Raw genomic sequence first — 535 nt, 5'->3', positions numbered from 1 at the left:
GTCCTGTTATGGACTACAGCGTGCAGCGTGTAGTACAGCTGCACTCACTGTAGGCCTAGGCAGTATAAAAGTCGATGACCATTGACCTCAATCGGGTATACAAGCTTAATACTCTTAATCACGCACAACCAAGATCGATTACCCGGCTATTGTGAGTATAGCCTTAGTTATGTCCCTCGACTTATTATTAGTTTAAAAGAGCTTTAAAGGTTTGAACCAAATGGCTAATCGTGGCTGTGGATTTAACCTACCATGGCGATTCCTGCCATGAAGATCGATATAGGGTCGAAGACACTGTGGGGCCTATCTGAATCTGAAGTCGCTGCTGGCAAAAATATCTCAAGGATATAACTATGTAACTCAAATTTTGCATACTTGACCGTTTTTATGCCAAAAATGCCCATTTCTTTCTCCATCCCCCTGGGGTTGGGCCGCCAGGCTGACAAAATTAATTTGCCGCCATGTCCCTGAGTGATTCAGAATTTCTCTTTTATGACGTCAGAATATTAATATTCATTTTTGTTAAATTCCACTG

This window comes from Amphiura filiformis, chromosome 18 (assembly GCF_039555335.1).
Source record: "Amphiura filiformis chromosome 18, Afil_fr2py, whole genome shotgun sequence".
Classification (NCBI taxonomy): Eukaryota; Metazoa; Echinodermata; class Ophiuroidea; order Amphilepidida; family Amphiuridae; genus Amphiura; species Amphiura filiformis.
This window is presented reverse-complemented; position numbering follows the sequence as displayed.